Source organism: Lepus europaeus, chromosome 13 (genome assembly GCF_033115175.1).
Source record: "Lepus europaeus isolate LE1 chromosome 13, mLepTim1.pri, whole genome shotgun sequence".
NCBI lineage: Eukaryota > Metazoa > Chordata > Mammalia > Lagomorpha > Leporidae > Lepus > Lepus europaeus.
The window spans coordinates 54,398,586-54,418,402 of NC_084839.1; the positions used below are offsets into that span (position 1 = coordinate 54,398,586).

The 19,817-nt window shown below is 39.4% G+C and overlaps 1 pseudogene; it reads left to right on the forward strand.

Moving 5' to 3' along the window:
- LOC133772339 (farnesyl pyrophosphate synthase-like) overlaps positions 1 to 9,729 on the forward strand; it is a 66,993-nt pseudogene extending 57,264 nt beyond the window's left edge.
- Positions 9,730 to 19,817: the final 10,088 nt, after the last annotated feature.

Genomic DNA, 19,817 nt, shown 5'->3' on the forward strand with positions numbered 1-19,817 from the left:
CATATTCAATCAAATATTGATCTAGAAAATCAGCTACTTTTTCCTCTAGCAAAGAGATTAAATTAGTACTACCTACTGAAGGCCTACACATGGTCCTCGGGAAGATAATGATGGTACCCTAGGCTATTCCTAGGATCAAAAGTTTATGTGGACACCAAACTGATTTAACGTTTCTATAATGCATGGAGACAAAAGGGTGAAAGATCTGCTTGCCAATAGTAATGTGCTGGAGATTATCTCATGTGGCGAGTCCTTGCATCAAGAAGCCAGGTTATGGTTTTCAAATCCATCTCATCTCTGAAAATAAAAGGAACGGAACGTGGCCTGTTTCACCTCACTGAAAGGTTTTCATCACCAGAAATAGCTGATGCCTCTTATTCAAGTTGACAGTAGCACATGCTCCTCTGACTCATAAACAGTGCTTCTCTCTATTGTGTCCTGTTTCCAAGAAGTACCTAGTGTTACGTTATTAAAGAACAGGAGGTTTGTCTGCCTGTTCTTCCATAAATAAGAGGCTATCAAAAGTGATAAAAAGCTTTCCGAATTCTAAAACTATCTGGAATTTCAAGCTTAATTTAGGAAATACTGGTGTGTGTTACAAAAGGTAACCCTTAGCCTCTGCAGGCTACATGATGGGGATGGCTCAATGCTAATCAGAAATCTTAGGTTGCAGGGAAGTTTCTCTCTTCCCTTTGTACCTATGATCTATTTATAAGTCACTTTTATACTCTTAAAACATGATGTCTCTTGAGCTGTCTTTGAATTAACTTGTACTTATTCAAGGGAACAACAATGGATTATGTAGCTTACAAACTGTATACACTCAACTTGAAATTTTCATGAGTTAACAAAACTAGAAAAGCAAAGCATCACTCTTTCCCTTTTGAATCTTTACATGGTTATCATGGCCATCAGCATTGTGAATCTAATAATTAAAAGCCAGTGTTCGGAGACCAGATCTGTGAATAGCCACCTACTCACCAAAAATGATTTTTCAGGTTATCATATTGTCAGTCATTTAACACTGAGCTTAGATTCTTCGGTAATGGGGGTTATATTTTAGAGATCTGGCACTACTTTAGGTTTATGTTCCTGGCCTTTTATTAGGAAGATTGTTTCAGACCATGAGAACAGTTGATAAACTGTTTTAGCTGAATCACTTGATGATGCAAGCAAACAAATTCTCAAAATTTACTATCGTTTTTAGCATTATGGCAATGCAGTTAAAGAAATATGGAAAGAAATGGTGTTCTTGAGCAACTATTATATACTTCACTTTAAAAGTGATGAGAGTGTAGTTATGACAAAAAAAAAACTGTGTCCTCCTCTCAAATAATGATGCAATAAACACAATATTACTTCTGTGATAAAAGCTATGAAAGAGAGGGACAGACCTTTGCTAAGCACCTGATTTGAGCAGGGCATTTTGTTTATTACAAAAATCAATGTCGAATGTTGTTTGAAGGTTGAAGATTAATTGCAAATTTAAGAACTTAGGAAATTTGACTTCACAGTATTCTTGCAAGCAAAAAAAAATTGTCTGAAGAGTTTAGTTTATGGCAAGCTCAGTGAAAGATTGTGGTATGACGTGACTATCAAAATAACTCAAGTGGTTTTAGAACCATTAACAAAAGCCTAAGGTGGAGTTTAAGGAAGGAAAAGGCATCTGTGTTTTTGAAGCTAGTCACATGGGTTGGGCTCCATGTACAACTTGATAGACATTGAAAATCTGATGGTGTCCAGACTAGTTGAATACGTGTGGTGAAAGGTCCAGAAACCACGTCTCCAGGATGCACTTTAAAAAGTAGGAAGCTTGGCACAGAGAAGACAAGGGAGATTATGACAGTGTCCTTAAATAATTAATAGGCTGTCAAGGAAGATGAATTAGATAATGTTGTATAGCCATACATGACAAATCTTAGACCAATCAAAGGGCAGAAGTTACAAGTTTAGGTTTAACATTAATGATGAACCTCTCAACAGAAAAGCTAGTTGAAAATGTAATGAGCCCCTTTTATAAGATATTGTATTCTATGGCATGAAGAATATCCAGGTAGTGGCAGAATAAAGCATTTTTCTGGAGTGTTGTGGAATGATTTCTTACATTGATTGAGGTATTAGACCAAATAATTTCTAAAGTCTCTTGTAACTCTACATTTTTATGATTTCATGTTATAATTAATTTTCAAAAAGCCCATCTCTTAGTATACACAAATGTAACATTTTCATCCCTTCTGTGCAAAGTTAGTGAAGGTTTATCACTGTGGAAGAATTAGAATAAATAAGACATAGTGTCTGATCTCTAGGTACTTATTATCACCTACTGGAGATAAGAAATCACTCATTCTCTCTGTAACTCTGACTTTCAAATAAATAAATAAATAAATAAAATATTTTTAAAAAAGATTTTATTTTCAAATAAATAAAATATTTTTTATTTATTTGAAAGTCAGAGTTACACAGAGAAAGGAGAGGCAGAGAGAGAGAGGTCTTCCATCTGATGGTTCACTACCAAATTGGCCACAACGGCTGGAGCCAGGAGCTTCTTCCGAGTCTCCCACATGGGTGCAGGGGCTCAAGGATGTGGGCCATCTTCAACTGCTTTCCCAGGCCATAGCAGAGAGCTGGATTGGAAATGGAGCAGCCGGGTATTGAACCAGCACCCATATGGGATGCTAGCGCTTCAGGTCGGGGCATTAACCTGCTGCGCCATAGCACCAGCCCCAAATAAATAAATAAAATCTTAAAAAAAATGACTCAGGGTACAATAAATACTATAATGTGGTTGCCTGCCAAGGTCTCTGAGAAAACATGATGATAGTCAATCCTGAAGTAGGAAGCAATAAGGGAGAAGTAGAAAACCTTAACAGAGTCCCAGAGTGAGTTCCTCCTGCTTTTGTGTTTATGGAGATATGAACGAAAAGTGAGAAGGCGCGATAACCCAATGCAAAGGGCACATTTAACCTTCCAATCTCTCCCCAACAAAGGAACCTCTACTCACATTGAGAAATGCTCATAGGAGATTGGGAAAGCATGGTTCTGCATCCGTCCTGTGTTGAGCTCTAAACCCAATATGGAGGAGAGAGATTTGGAGCATACGCTCTGCTATGGGGTCCCAGGCACAAGCTACTCGATGTATCTATTCATTTCGGGCATAAAATGATTTCTAAATATATAAATAAAATTAAGTAGATCCTAACATGATTATATAATTTTTGCACCAAAACTATTTCATCTATTGTTATTGAACATCTGCCTGGAGGTGTGCAATTTCTATTTGCCTATGGTGGCTTAAGAAACTGCATTATTGAATGCAATTCACATACTTTACCATTCACCTACTTAAACTGCGTAATTCAATGCTTTTTAGTATATTCACAGTTATGTATAACTGTTACCAAATTTAACTTTAGAATGTCCTTCTCACCTCACACTCCACTATCATTAGCTGTGATGTCCCATCCTCCCATTTTCCTCACTCCTAAACAATCACTAATGTTTTCAAAGTTTGCCTATGTAGTAGCATGGATCAAAACATTGTTCCTTTTTATGGTCAAATACTGTTCTATTGTATGGATATACCACATTTTATTTATGTAAGCATGCCATGAAAAAAAGGAAAACAAGATGTGAGAGAGAGATGGGGCTGAGACAACAATACTTAGCGTTGTATATATTAGGAGGCCATGTTTGAACGGACGTCTGAAAGGACAGATGGAGGCTGGTCTGGGAAAATTTCAGGGAAGAGAGTTATAGGCAGAGGCAACCATAGGTTCTGAACGTGAGGACCAATGAGGCGGGTGCACAGCAATAGAGGGTCAGATGGTACAAGATGAGAGGAGGGCCAGGTCAGGGGGCGTCTTCCAGGGCGTGGTGCATTTGTTCTCTATTTTCCAAGTGCGACAGTGTTTAAATGAGGTGGGGAACAATATGATTCTGTTTACATTTTTTTTAATGGATCAATGAGGTTTTTTTCCTTTTCTCATCTGATCACTCTCATAACCAACAGCCAAATTAAGAACCAAGCATTGCTACTACCCCCAGAGTCCTCACAATTCCCCCCCACTCATTTTTTTTTTTGACATGTGAAACAAGAGAACAATGTCATTTATGTGGTATGATCCAGTAAAGCAAGAGTTACAATGATATACCAAATGATCTGAAATCCACACATTTTTTTTACCCGCTGTATATTAACTACTGCAAATAAGAGAAAACGTGATATTATTCTTTTTGGATATGGCTTATTTCTCTTAGCATAATGATCTCTAGCTCCTTCCCTTTTGTTGTAAATGCTATTTATTTTTTATGATTGAATAATATTCCATCATATCTATATACCACATTTTGTTTGTTCAATCTTCCATTGATGGACATCTAGGTTGATTCGATATCTTAATTGTTGTGAATTGAGCTGTTATAAACATGGGAGTGCAGCCTACTCTTTCACATGCTCCTCTCATTTCCCAGTAGTGGGATAGTTGAGTTATATAGTAGATCCATTTTTAGTTTTCTGAGGAATTTTCATACTGTGTTCCACAATGGTTGTACCAGTTTACATTCCCACTAACAGTATTTTATGAACCATTCTCTCCACATTTGTGATCAGAAAATATACATGATGGGGCCAGTTCTGTGGCAAAGCAGGCCTCTTGCAGTGCCAGCATCCCATATAGGTGCTGGTTCAAGTCCTGGTTGATCCACTTCTGATCTAGCTCTCTGCTATGGCCTGGGAAAGCAGTAGAAGATGGCCCAAGCCCTTGGGCCTCTGTATCTGTGTGGGAGACCTGGAAGAAGTCCTGGCTCCTGGCTTCGGATCGGAGCAGCTCCAGCTGCTGCGGCTAATTGGGGAGTGAACCAGCGGATGGAAGACTCTCTTTCTCTCTGCCTCTCCTTCTCTCTCTGTGTAATGCTGACTTTCAAATAAATAAATAAATCTTTTTTTTTAAAAAAAGAAAATATACATGATATGGTTTCAATTTTTCTGAATTTGTTATGGTCTAGTATATGGTCTACCCCAGAGAATGTTCTATGCAGTAATGAAAAGAATGTGTATACTGAAGCTGTGGGATGAAATGTTCTGTAGCTTTCTATTAGGTCCATTTGGTCTATTGTGTAAATTAGTTCTGTTATTTTTTCTCCAGTTGATCTGTTCATTGATGAAAGTGGGGTGTTGATGACCCCATTATTACATTTAGCTTTTTGATCCATTTTTGTTAAAGTTTGTATATAGAATGAGGTGAGGGTTCAACTTTATTCTTTTGCATGTGGCTAACCAGTTGTCCCAGCACCATTTGTTGAAAAGCCTATTCTTGGAGTAAGTATTTTGGCACAGTGGATCAAGCTACTCTCTATGATGCCAGCATCCCATATGAGTGTCAGTTCAAGACTCAGCTACTTCGTCTCCAATCAAGCCCACTGCTAACATGCTGAGAAAAAAGTGGAAGATGGTCCAAGTATTTGGGCCCCTGCCACCAACATGGAAGACCTGAATGATGTTCTGGGTTTCTGGCTTCAGCCTGGCCTAGCCCTGGCCATTGTGGCCATCTAGGGAATGAAACAGTGGATAGAAGATCTCTCTCTTTCTCTCTCTCTTTTTATCTCTCTTTCTCTCTCTCTCTCTCTCTCTTTCACTTTCTCTCTGTAATTCAGCCTTTCAAATAAAATAAACACATCTTCAAAAAAAATGGGGCTAGCATTGTGTAGCAGGTTAAGCCAGTGCAGAATCCCATATGGGTACTGGTTTGAGTTGCTCCACTTCAGATCCAGCTCCCTGCTAATGTACCTGGAAAAGAAGCAGAAAATGGCCCAAGTCTTTGGGCCCCAGAACTCACATGGGAGCCCCAGAAGAAGCTCCTAGTTCCTGGGTTTGGCCTGGTTCAGCCCTGGTCATTGCGGCCATTTGAGAAATGAACCAGCAGATGGAAGATCACTCTCCTTCTGTCTCTCCCTCTCTCTCTCTCTCTCTCTCTGTAATTCTCCCTTTCAAATAATTAAAACAGGGGCTGGAGCTGTGGCACAGTGGGTTAACGCCCTGGCCATATGGGCTCTGGTTCAAGACCTGGCTGCTCCACTTCCAATCCAGCTCTCTGCTATGGCCTGGGAAAGCAGTAGAAGATGGCCCAAGTCCTTGGGCCCCTGCACCTACAAGGGAGACCCAGAAGAAGCTCCTGGCTCCTGGCTTCGGATCGGCGTAGCTCCGGCCATTGTGGCCAATTAGGGAGTGAACCATCAGATGGAAGACCTCTCTCTCTCTCTCTGCCTCTTCTCTCTCTGTGTAACTCGAACTTTCAAATAAATAAATAAATCTTTAAAAAATAATTAAAACAAATCTTGAAAGAAGAAATAAAAAGAAAAATATGTTAAAAATATGTTAATCCCCCTCCCCCCATCGAATGATCTTGGAATCCTTTTCAAAAATAGGTACTTGAATAAATTAATAATAGTTGGATGATTCTTTACAACTTATAAAGGATTTGCAAATAATTTGTATTTCCATTAATCCTCAAACTAATTAAAACAAAAATATGCCCTCATTTGACAAAATGACAAAACTGATGCTGCTTTGGAGAAGATTCAGAATTAACTAGATCGAAATCAGTGTGGGTGTTTATAAATTTGGACTAAGGGTTTATTTATTATATCACAGCTATACTTTTGAAAAGCCTATTCTACACATTGGAAATGGACAATTTTCTTGAGCAGCCTAGTGGCTTGCACACAGGGTAGAATATGTTGCTAACTACTTCAGTTAGAGCTATTTGGGAACATAAACTAGAAACAGGGCTAATGTAAGCAAAAAGAAAAACAAAAGAATTTATTGGCATGTATACAGTGTCTCACGGAACTGGAGGAAAAGCATGACTATCAAACCTTGGAAACTCCCATGGCATACATGGGACTCTCCTTTACAAGAAAGAGTGAACAATTTTCCTGCGATCAAGAGGAGTCAGTTTTAGTTGTTTTCCATTCTGATGCCATTCTGCCCAGATCCTAATTTCATAGCAGGTCTGATTTTACCTGATTTAACTTGGTCCATAGGCCTACACGTTGGCTCCGTGGGAGTGTGGTGAACAACTGGGATGCTATTAGCAAGAGGAAATGGACACTGTGCCAGCCTGGCTCTTCTATTTACTATGTTAATACGTGCAAGTTACACTTCCCTCCTCCAACATAAGTCACAAAGCTTTCAAACAATGAAGGTAAAAAGGGATCAGTTGGTGTGTTTTGAAAATTAGCCTTTTTAAAAAGTCCTATGAGATTTATGTAAGGAAAGCACAAAATACTCTGAATATGAACCCAGTACTTAAGGCATTGTGTCTTATAGTCCCTTCTCCCCAAGATATAATACATCCACACACAAATAGTACACACATATATACACAATAATGAAGTAAAATGACAGTTTATTTAGAGTCCATAAGGAGTAAATGAATTTTCCAGGTTCTAGTGAGAAAACGGGATCCCCATTATCAATTTTCTTTGATTTTTAAAATTTTTTTTTCTTTCTTTTATTTTCTTACTTTCAGCTTCACCTCAGGACATAGAATATAGTTATATTATGGAGAAACCATTGCAGAATCAATAGTTTATCAGTATAAAAATGAGCCTTGGAACAACAGCAAAAGCTTTTCCTACAGGTATGACCAATATTGTTAATTGCCTCCTCTGCTTCATGCAGAAATGTGGTATGGACTGCTTGATTATAATTTTTCCCATTAGTTTTGTTTTTCTTCATTATTGTGCCCTCACTGTAAGGTTCTGTAATGCTACTTACAAAAGAAAAGCCATAAGATGCTGGGGAGAAAATGAGAAAAATCAAGGGGAGGTAGAGAGACAGGTAAACGAAATTACTATCATGACTGGTGCATTGCAAGATTTCCATAGTATACCTTTATATATAAAGGAACAGAGCTATTTTTCAAAGGTACATTTTAACTGTGGTGAAAGTGCAGTTTAATTGGTTATAAGTGAGGGTACATGACACAGTGCAGTTATGTTGCCCCTGGTGAAACCAATTTATTTTCCAGCATTTCTTAAGAAAGACCCTAATTTTTCTGAGTGGGCACTCCTATTGGGTTATCAGTAAATATGTTTGTGAATTTTGCTGCAGAAGATGTAGAGTAGCCAGTGAGCAAGGTGTAAAGAATGTGGACTTTAAAAAATAGGAAATCCAAAGAATTTTGCACATTTTGTTGAGTGGTGATACATACTCTTCCCTGCTGCCACAGCTTAGAATAGGGCCTTACACTGTTCTGTCACATTGGACCATGATAAACAAGGCTATTTATTTTATAAAAAACAATAGAAGCAACATGATATGACAACTCGAGCTGGTCCAGTGAAATTCAATAGTGCTATTTTCTGATAACAGGACTATAGCTTGTGTCATTGCTGTATATCACCTTCTGTGTGTAAATTTGGTGGGGTTTTTTTTTTAGTCCAAAAGACAAATCCAGTTTTTATTGCTTTCATTAACTTTGATAAGTTATGTCACAAGAACCATTCTCTTCACATTAAACTTACATAAAAAATGATGTAGAGGTATTTGAATTAAGAATTAATATGATTGCAGTCTATAATAAATAATTAGGCTTCTCTCAGATGATAAAATTGTCTACCACATGGCTCTATTTTGTTCCTGTTCTTTCTCTTTACAATTCTTACCAACGGAGATGCTTCTGTTTCAGAAAATCTAGAATAAGACCAAGCAAGAACTGGTATCAAGGAATAGAGAAATTTGCTCCTCTCTCAGAACGAATGGAGACCAGAGATCAGATATTTATGCCCAAGAAAAGCAGGATCTCATCCACTACTTCTCCTAGATTGGTAAGGTGCTGACCAATGATGAGACTGGGCACCTGAGGCAGGAGCTGCTGCTGCCCAGCGGAGGAAGCTCCTGGAGTACAATACTACTGAAACCAAGGGGGCAGACTGCCGATAGTCTCATCAGGCACCGCCTGTGGGCTGGTGTGTGTAACTGTGGCGAACCCTCTTCCTGGTGTCAGACGACATCACAGATTCATCCCTCACCCATCAGGGGCAGATTTGCTGGTATCAGAAGCCAGCATTGTGTTTGGTAGCTGTTAATGATGTGTTGCTTCTGAAAGTATGAATCTACTGCCTGCTGAAGTTCTATCGCAGGGAGCAGCCCTATTACCTGGACCTAACTGGGCTCTTCCTGCAAAGTTCCTATCAGACTGAGATTGAGCAGTCCCCAGACCTCTTCACAGACCCCCAGAAAAATGTGAATCTTGCCAGGAACACTGAAAAGGTGTACAAATCTATTGTCAAATACAAGACAGCCTGCTACCCTTTCTGCCTTTCCATTCCTATGGCATGTGTATTGGTTGCAAAGAGGGGGAGAAGCAACTTGCTAATGCCAAGAAGATCTTGCTGGAGATGAGGCAGTTCCCCCACATTCTGGATGATTACCTCGCATCTTTGGGACCCCCAATGTGATGGGCAAGACACACTGACATCAACGACTGCAAATGGAGCTGGCTGGTGGCTCAGTGTTTGCCCTGGGATGCTCTTGAAACAGAGTCATATCCTGTAGGAGAATTATGTCCAGAAAGAGGCCAAGATGGCGGCCCAGGTGAAGGCACCATATAGGAGCTGGATCTGTAGTTGGTGTGTTTGCAGGACAAGAAAGGCAGCTACAGCCACTTCCTGAGTCTCACTGAGCAGTACACCTTGCCCCTGCCCCAGTCCATCTTCTTGGACTAGCATGGAAAAATCTACAAACACAGAAAGTGACCCAGAGAATGTGAGGGTGGGGAGTGAAGGCTCTTAATAAATTACTGTATAACCTTAAGAAAATCTAGAATAGTAATTTTCTCACATAGGAAGCAAAAGAAGCTTTTGGTAATTCCTAAAACTCACAAATAATCAGACCCAGATTTTCAAATAAAAAATGATGTATTTAAATTCCATGCAACAAATTTTTAAATTATTGACTAAGTATTCAGTAAGCATGTATGACAAGCAGCCTTGTTTCATTTTCAAATTCTGCTATAAATTGTTCCTGTCTCTGTGTTGAGAGAGCTTATGTGCCCATAAAAACCAAGGAATATATGTGTGATAAAGTTACAGCAAACTGTTTGGTAAGAACATTGTTACAGTTACAGGAACTTGAAGAGCAGAAATAAAGCAACAAAGCAAAACACGTTTTTGCTGATTAACAAGTAGTAACTCTTGATACTTATAATTTAGTCATGAATGGTAATGAAATGATGTTGCCTTTGTATTTTGGGTTGTCTTTTTCAGGAATATACATTCATCCTTCCAAGCTATAATTTTAGGTCTTTTTTTTTTTTTTTTTTTTTGACAGGCAGAGTGGACAGTGAGAGAGAGAGAGACAGAGAGAAAGGTCTTCCTTTGCCATTGGTTCACCCTCCAATGGCTGCCGCGGCCGGCGCACCGCGCTGATCCAAAGCCAGGAGCCAGGTATTTATCCTGGTCTCCCATGGGGTGCAGGGTCCAAGCACTTGGGCCATCCTCCACTGCCTTCCCGGGCCATAGCAGAGAGCTGGCCTGGAAGAGGGGCAACCAGGACAGAATCCGGCGCCCCGACCAGGACTAGAACCTGGTGTGCCGGCACTGCAAGGCAGAGGATTAGCCTGTTGAGCCACGGCGCCAACCTTTTAAGTCTTTCTTTCTCTCTTTTTTTCCTTTCTCTCTCTCTTTTCCTTCCCCTCCCTCCCTTCCTTCCTTCTTTCCTTCCTTCCTTCCTCCCTCCCTCCCTTTCTTCCTTTCCTTCCTTCCTTTCTTCTTCTCCTTTTCCTTCCTTCTCCTTTCCTTTCCTTTCCTTTCCTTTCCTTTCCTTTCCTTTCCTTTCCTTTCCTTTCCTTTCCTTTCCTTTCCTTTCCTTTCCTTTCCCTTCTCTCTCTCTTTCTCTCTTTCCCAGCATCCACTCACGATTTATGCTGGGTTCACATATTTACTCTGGCCACTGCACTCAGTATGTAGGCTGATGCTGTAACAGTGGGTAAGGTGGCATATTCATGGCAAGAACCCAACTACCTAAACCATCACTGCTGCTTCCCAGGGTTTGCATTAGCAAAGAAGCTGGACTCAGGAATTAAACCCAGGGTACTCTAATATGGGACTTCAGCATCTTAACAGCTAGGCCAAATACACACCCCAAGCAAAATCATATGTAAAACAATGGTGTCAACAAAAATTGGTCACTCTCGCAACATCGCTATTTTGGAATAATTTCTCGAAAGTATTTGAGCCCAGAGGCAGTATGGCTAAAGGACTGATGGAGCTGGAAGGTGGCTCACACTGTCCCTGCTCTGAAATAGGTCACCTGGACATGAACGCCAGAGGCTGGTTGATATGTGCGTTCCCACTCACTTGCCAGGCTCCTAAGATGCTGAAGGCATGAGCGACAGGTTTGCCTGTCATTTCCTCAAGTAACAGGGTTATTTCTTACAGCTCATTTGGGGTGAGGGAGGTGGGGGGTGGAGGCCCAGCGTAGAGCCATAAAAATCAGCCAAGCATGGGTCTTCTCCAACCATACCTTGATGGGAGAATGGGGATGGGAAAGAAGATTTCTGGCTTTGAAATCCAAAGGGAAGGTAGAAAAGTGCCACACTGCAAGCAATTTGCAGTCTTGAGAACTGCATTTTATTTCCTCCTAAGACTTCTGTGAGACAAAAGGGTGCCTGTCTGTAACTCTGGAGAAGTAACATGAGTGACAAGGAGACCAACTGTTCAGATTAAATGAGTTGGTACTGATGATATTTGTCTTATGGCAGGAAATAAATAAGTTTGCTTGCAAGTATTCTCATTACTTTTTTTTTGTCTTACAGACAGTGAGTGCCCAAGAAGCAGTAGTGGAATGAATGAGTGAATAAATGAAGTTTATGAGCACTTTGAGAAAAACAGGGAACACAGTAGGTGCAGTAAATGGAGAACTCATCTATGATAATGCTTTCAAGTACAATGTTTTCCTATAGGTCCCTCCATTTTTATTGTGAACCTTACAATAACCAGCGACAAAGACAGAACTCATATCCTTTCCATTTCATATTTGATCAATAGGAAATAGGTTCAGGGTCAGAGAGCTAGATGGGTCACAGAGCTAGTAACAGAGCTGGAAGTGTGGTGCCCAGAAGTTAACAGCACATGCTATGCACGTTTTACATATTTTACTGACCCCTCCCCCCACACACACCCACAAAACAATAGCACTCTGAGGCCGGCATCACAGTGTAGTGGGTTAAGCTGCTGCCTGCAATGCCGGAGTCCTGTTTTGGACAGTTGTTTGTGTCCTGGATGCTCGACTTCTGATCCAGCTCCCTGCTAATATCCTTGGGAAAGTAGTAGAAGATGGCCCAAGTCTTTGGGCTCCAAGCACCCACGTGGCAGACCTGGATGAAGCCCCTGGCTCCTGGCTTTGGTCTGGCCCAGCCTTGGCTGTGTAGCCATCTAGGGGAGTGAACCAGAGGATGGAAGATTCCTCTTTCTCTCTCTGTAATTTTGCTTTTCAAATAAATAAATAAATCTTTTTTTAAAAAAGTGATTGTGACAAACGTTACTTCACCAAGGATTGTGTTTATAATTTCTTCCTAGAAGTAATTTTTAGGGGTTGGCACTGTGGTGCAGCACGTTAAAACATCCCATATGGCCGCCAGTTCAAGTCTTGGCTGCTCCCTTCCTATCTAGCTCCCTGCTAATGTTCTGGGAAAGCATTGGAGGATGGCCCTGGTCCAATTCTTTGGCCCCTGCACCCACATGGGAGACCCAGAAGAAGCTCCTGGCTCCTAGCTTCAGATAGGCTCAGCTCTGGCCACTGCAACCATTTGGGGAGTGAACCAGTGGATGAAAGATCTCTCTTTCTCTCTGTCTCTACCTCTCTCTGTAACCCTGTCTTTTAAATAAATAAAGCAAATTTTTTTAAAAAAAGAAGTAATTTAAAAAATATTTTTGGTAACTTGAATCTTACAGTTGTACTAAATTAATTCAAGTAACTGTGTTTAATCTTTTCCATGTAAGATAAATTTCTGAAGTATTTACATTTACTTATATACTTTTGGATTTTGTGTTTACAGAGATACTAAAGATATCTGTGTCTTTTAATAAGTATTTTTCCACATTGAAAAATTGTACTAGGAAGACATATATACTTCTAGAAGATGTGAAATGGTATATTCACAAAATCTGTAAACTTATACAAAATGCTTGTATATGAAAGGCAATTCACAATTATCTACTCCCTTGTTTTCTGTGCTCCAGGAATGTAAGATGGCTTTTTGTTACAGGGAAAAAATAATATTGTTGCTGTTTAGGGGTTGTTTCAAGTTTCTTTCAGAATGAGAAAGTGAAGGTCAAAAATGTAAAAGCATAGATAGCTGTGAAGAACACACAGGAAAGATCTCACTCTTTCTCTCTCTCTTCAGCTGTCTTTCTCAGAAAGAATTTCACTTAGCCAAGTTGGCTAAGATTAAACAGTCTTATTAAGACACCTAAAATTGAATTTAATATCAATATAAAATATCAATGAAAAACTGGTTTTTCTCTCCCTTAAAAGAATAGCTTCTTATATTATTGATCTGCTCTCAATAAGAGATTATAAAGGATTTTGTCTACTTTTGAGTATTTCATCTAGGGAACAAAGATTCTGTGTTTTATGGAAAGAACCATCCTTTTTGAAAGAGAGTTTAATGGTTGTTTTTTTTTTTTTTTTTTGAGTTTCTTTTTTAGAGAAATCTTCCAGCTGCTGGTTAACTTCCCAGATGGCTGTAACAGCCAGGCTGAAGACAAGAACCAGGAACTTCATCCTGGTTTCCCTCATGGGTGGCAGGAATTCAATTATTTGAGCTGTTATCTGCTGTTTCCCAGGCACATTAGCAGGAAACTGGACCAGAAGGCGAGCAGCCAGGACTCTTCTGTGGGATAGCGGCACTGAAGGTGCTGAAAATCTAGCATTTAAAAAAATGTTAAACTAAATAACAAAAGGGATAACTTTCTTAGAAGAAACAATCTACAGATTGTAGTGAAGGAAGAGAAATTCTGATCCCTAATGACAAAGAAGAGGTAGGATTTTATAGAAAAAGTTCCCACCCAGGTTCTCATTGGGCTCTGCTTATGTAAATGAAGCATACAAACTTGAATGGTTCACATGCAAACAGGGGATGTCTGGATAGGTTTAGGCCAGGCGGGTGGTCAGGAACTGTTTTAGCTAGGTACCCTGTGGCTTTTCCTGGGGTCAGGGCCTTTCAGGAAATTCAGGGCTGTCACATCAGTCAAACTTTTGGCTTCAGCCAGGGATGACTTTGATTCCTTTAGTCTTAGAGAGCTCATCTCAGCTTCCAGTAAGCAGGGAGGTTATTTCCAGCTTAATTTTTTTTTATCAAAATTCCTAGAAATTTTTCAATTTCTTAGTTGTTCATGACATGTTCTGATATAATTTTATCAATCATTGCTCCAGTTACTATCTTAAAATGCATGTCACAGAAACAATCAAAATTTCCTTATAAATTACACTTATCAGTATTTTAATGATGAACTTTTTTCAAATATTTACAGACTTTTGCTCATAATTGGCTGCAAGTTCATATGTTTCATCTTTATCTCAAAGGACTCTCTTAGAGACCTATGGAAAGGACTTTGACAGGTACTTTGGGTCTTAAGTTTCTCATTGAGATATCACTAGACTGGCTAAGGATTTCTAGAACTCTGGTGAAGAAGCTGATGGTTTCATAAAACTGCTAATCCAGCACAAGGATGAATTACATTGTACTAATTAACTGATTAAGAATGATTATAATTTTTAACTTTTGTTTGGAGCATTAATGATTCTTTAATATTCTATTTGCTGGATTTTAGGAATCCCTTTAATTTGTTCTCTTAAGTATCTGTAATTCACAACAATAGTAGATTATAGCTTTGTTAAAAAAATGAAATGTTTATCTTTTTTCTACCTACTTGATCCCTCTAGTATTCAAATACTCTTGTTGAGTATTATAAGGTTAATGGCAATATAATTACATGCATAATTTTCATTATCTAATAGTACAAAATTGGGAAGATTGGCTATACTACTGAGGCTTTCACTGCAATGTCATATTTGAGAATGATGTGTGTAGAAGCAGATATGACAAGAAAAATGAAAGGAACTAAGGTTGATTTTTTGGCATCGATACTTACAAAGCCCTCTTGAAAAAGTGATTTAATTCTGTATTTACAGTGTTCCCAGCAAAACAGATGGGGAAGTAAGGTCACTTCCTAGCAAGCCCAGGAAGCTTAAGACATTTGGGGGTTTTCAAGGATACAGGAATTATCCAAATCCATTGGTAATGCAGGTGAGGTATGATGATGAATTCTTGGCCTGGCTTCCTAACCTTGAGAGGCTTTTAAAAGTTTAATCTGGAATTACATATAAAAGTTGCAGAAAACAAAATTCGAAAGGCCGATGTTGCCAATTACTCTTGACGCACTTATATAAATGATCAAGCCAAGTCTTTGTTTTTGGTCAAAATGGAGGTGCTTGTAGAAGTTTTATGTTGAACTGGCAAGCTATATCCCACTCTTGTGATTTTAGCCTCATTCATTGTCTTTGAGCTTTTTAAAGTTTCCCATCTCTTTGCAAAATACATCCTGCATCTGACACATTTTGTCAGTAATTTGACTTTTTTCCACTCTCCATTCTGAAAACTAAAACTGCTCGTAGCTAAAGCCCTGCAATGTGCAGTTGGATGACTTGATAGAATGGTCACCCTGACAGTGTAGGCCATTCAGGCAGTTCACCAGAACACACACGTATTCCAAGCACTGACCAGCAAAAAACCACGGTTGTGATACTGTCATTATGACCCTTACTTGAAGACATTTCAAGCTCAACATCTAGAAATCTTTTTCGCTGGCTGCCCTCTGGGCTAAAAAACTAGTTCATAGTTTGCTCCTACCATTAATTATTTTTTTCCTTTCACAAATCTTATACCTTACAAATTCTAACCTGAATCTCTTTCCACAGCAGTCAGCTTAGCTTGTTTTTGTGGGAAGCTTCTTAGGGAAGTTGTAATTTTTTTTTTGAGAGATGGATGGAAGACAGATATGCAGAGAGCTCCAATCCACTGATGACTCCCTAAATACCCGTAAAAGAAAGAGATGGGCCAGGTGGACTCCAGAAACTGGGAACTCAATCCAAGCCTCCTAAATGGGTGGCAGGAACCCCAGTCCTTGAGCCTGTTACCCCCAAGTTTTGTATTAGCAGGATGCTAGAATCAAGAGCAGAGCTGGGACTTGAACACCGGATATGAGATGCAGTGGTCCTACCCATTATATCAAACAACCCCATCTTAGGGAGATTTTACACATTGGAAATGTGGTGACCCACTTGGATCCTTGGTATAAAAACCATTTTTAAATGGAAAATATTTGAGTAAAGAAGATGCAGAAGAAATTTCATCTCAGTTGCTTTTATCTGACTATAACAGAGTCTCCAGAAAATACAGCAGCCATTACTACTCCTGTGAGGGAGTATTTTACCAGTTTAGCTACCAGGGAGACAGACTGCCTACTTCGCTTAGCATCAAAAGGTTCAGTGGAACATTCCATACTTTGCCACTGAAGTCCTAAACACCCCATCCCCTTTATGAAATGTGGCGTATGAACTCTTATCTCTAGCTACTCAGTTAGTTAGTCTTTACTGAGCACTCATAAATGATGGTAAGTAAACCTTATTATTTATCCCCCTAATCTGTCAACTGTCAGCTAATTGGCAGGCCCAGAAACACTGGACCTAGAGGCATGGTGAATAGCAGACTGCAGCTAGAAGAGCATCATGGGGCAGGCACAACAGTGAAGAGATACAGAGCTTTAATGAAGAAGACACATGATCCAGAGAGGCAGAGGACCACTGGATGGGGAGGAACTTTCTGGAACTCTCTCTCTCTGGCCCTCTCCTCAGGGGGTTGCCAGCACTCATGCCTGAATGTATACTCATGCTCTCACTTCAAATAAATCCTGTTCCCATTTTTCTGCACTTTACTTACGTTCCTACTTTGAATTATCTCACACAGTAGTGAGACTCTGGAATAAAACAAGCAGGAAAAATAAGCCCACAACCATAATAGATTTATTCCTCAAAGCAAAACAAAACAAAACAAAACAAAAAACCCAGAAACAAATAAAAAATCCTCAAGGCACTCTAACTATAGGATACAGGTGATATAACCATACAACAGAATAGTATTTAACAATAAAAAGCATGCAACACTGTGGACACTCTCAACAATCTCCAAACATTTCACTGGGCTAAAGAAGTCAGCAAACAACTCACACTACAGTTGCATTTACTTGAAGTACTAGATTAAGCAAAACTTATCCATGGTGACAGAAACTTTAAAATTGTTGCTTTTAAAAGTGCTTCCACCCCACCCCACCAATGATTTATTCAAATATCCTCAGGAGTTCTTGACAAATCTCTGAAAAGCACTAGTTGCCAGAAATTTACTTATCTGTGGGACTGCTTCCTAGCTGTACTTGGGGAGAAAAAGTAAGATAATCATAAATGCCTACTTGGGTTGGGAGATCTGTCTTTTCTCTCTTGTCATTGAAATTCCTGTGTGAGAGGGAGAGGGGTGAGGAGGGCAGTGAAAAGGGCAGACGGAGAGGGGATGGAGATCAAATGGGAGGAGGAGAGGAGAGGGACAGGGAGAAGGAGAGGGAGGGAGAGAATGAAATGCAGAAGGAACTCTCTCATCCACTGGTTTACTTCCCACATGCCTGCACCAGTCCAGATGGAGCAGCAGCCAGAACACAATCTGTGTCTCCCACATGGGGGCTGGGGACCCAATCATTTACCCTACCACTGCCGATTCCCTGGGCTCTCTCATATTTGTTTCATTTAAATCTCTTTCTTAAAGATGTTAGGTATCCACAAGAAATATGTACTCAGAAGCTTCTACAGTTTCAGTACCGGGAACTGAAGTAATCCCTGTGACCATGTGGCTTACATTCTAGTCAAAAATGCAGCTACAAGCAGATTTGTCTTTCATAATCCAGTTGAGAATTCAGAGCACAGTATCAAGGACTGATTTGCCAGATGATGAAAAAAAATTTATTGTATTAAATGGCAGTCATGGATGGTGGCAGGTTGAAGGATCAGTAATCTGATCTTTTGAGGAAGGACCAGGCAATTAACAGAAAAGGTCCTTGGGGCAAGTTTCTGGAATGATGGAAATGTACTATCTTTTGACTGGAGAGGTGATCAAGATATAGCTCATGCAACATCACATTGAATATCTGGGCCATCTGTAAAATTTAAATGTTGCCTCAATAAGATTATCGTAAACAAACACACAAAGGGAAGAGACACCAATGTGAAGTGAATGTGAGAGGTCGAGATAACTCAGGCAAACGGTTTGCAGCTGGATTTGAAGTTTCCAAGGACAAAACCAAGGAATTAGTAGAAGAAAAAGTGAGCAAGTTGGAGTAGGAAAGCAAGACAAAACAGGGGAGCAAATACTGAAGGTGTATGGTGACTTAAGGATTTTCTATACTGTTCATTGTCCTAAGATTATGAGACAAGATGGGATTAACTAGTCCCTAGGGTGCCATAAAGAGTTAAGGATTCCTGCATCCTGGTTTTGGAGTGGAGTGGATGGGGTCCCTGCTGACTTGCCTTTAGTGTCCAAATGACAATAAGCAAAATGACAGAGGCTGGCTGAACGTGTAACAGGGTTACTCTGAGGTGGCCTTTCTGGCCTGGCTCCTGGATGGAGGCGTCAGGTAGGCTCAGGCTTCCATAGGACTTGAGCTGGTATGGCTACAACTGACTCAGCTTCAGTTAAGGCTTAAAATGTCACTGTTTAGATGCATGGAAGATTTGACCTGGAAGGTTTTAGCAATTTAAGGGCGTTGGAATAAACAGAATTCATATTCTTATTCAAGCCCTGATCAGAATACTCCACAAATTTCATGCCTGCAATGTTGAGTTAGAAATCCCTAGAGATATTCACTATTTCTGGTTCCCAATTAGGCTGAAACAAAAAGAATTTTTGCATAGTATTTTGGCATATTCCCTCAGCACAGGTAGAACAGAGATTAGAGAAAATGGAAACTATCTAAAGGATGAAATTATCCTATCTTCTGGAAAGAAGTAGGAAATTTTGTTTTTGCAGCACTGGGTAAATGTTTGTGAAGTTCCAATTTTTCTAAATGGTGGTATAATTTTTACTCTCATTTTTGTGCTGAAATGGCTCACATACTAGATAAGCCCTCTATATATAGCACATGATTTAATTATGACATTTCCTGTCATCTGACTCTGAATTCTTAAGTTTTACTTTTTGCAAATATCTACTCAACAGAGCATTTCTTTTTAAATTCCCTGGAAGTCTCATAAAGATCTCTATTATTGCCTACTTTTATTTACAAAATGAATTTCATGTTAGCTAGGTCTATCCTGGCTACATATTTTCAAATATATAGCTACATCTATAATATATATTTGCAAAGGAGTCACATATCATGTGAATTTATTATTCTAGTCATTGTGCAACTAAAATTTGTGATGCTTGAAAAACATTTTTTGATGAACAAAATTCATACCAGTGTTGACATATATAGAACACGATTTTCAGCTTGCAAAAATCTAATTGTTAAAATTTATGACCTATACAATTCTTAACAGTTTTTATACCTGTGCTTCTGTAATCTTCATTAACACTTTATTTCAATTTATTTTACATATATGCATTTCTTAAACTGACTTAAATTATACATCTTGTGTATTTGGTGTCATTTATAGTATGATCTAGTTTTTGTGTTACTCATTTTCACCACATCAAAATATATGTGGT